Source organism: Triticum urartu, chromosome 3A (assembly GCF_056163025.1).
Source record: "Triticum urartu cultivar PI428250 chromosome 3A, HENAU_Tu73, whole genome shotgun sequence".
Taxonomy (NCBI): Eukaryota; Viridiplantae; Streptophyta; class Magnoliopsida; order Poales; family Poaceae; genus Triticum; species Triticum urartu.
This window is the reverse complement of record NC_141875.1, coordinates 642,135,977-642,136,425: the sequence shown is the minus strand read 5'-3', so window position 1 is coordinate 642,136,425 and position 449 is coordinate 642,135,977.

Genomic DNA, 449 nt, shown 5'->3' with positions numbered 1-449 from the left:
TAGAATGGGGGGTAGGTATGAGGAGGCAAGATCCTAGATATGGCAAAGTTGTACACACGAGTTTTACGAGTTCAGACCCTTCGCGGTGGAAGTAACAGCCATACGTCTCGGTGCCCTGAGGCGGTCGACTGAATTATGTATGTGTATGTTTACAGGGGGTGCAAACCCTTGTGCCAGCGGGGGGGGGGGGGGCTTATATAGAGTGTGCCAGGACCCCAGCCAGCCCACGTTACAAAGGGTTTAAGGTACATTAATAGGGGGCGTTACTGGTAACGCTAGTAATTAAGTAATATAAATGCATATTAAATCTATGAAGTAAACGTCCGACCGTTGTCGTGCAGAGTGACTTTAGGTCTTATGTCTGTCGAGTGATAATTGTTGCAGTCGAGTGACCTTGAACCTTCCGAGTGGAATGACTTATAGTCGAGTGGATGATGCTATCCCTTGAA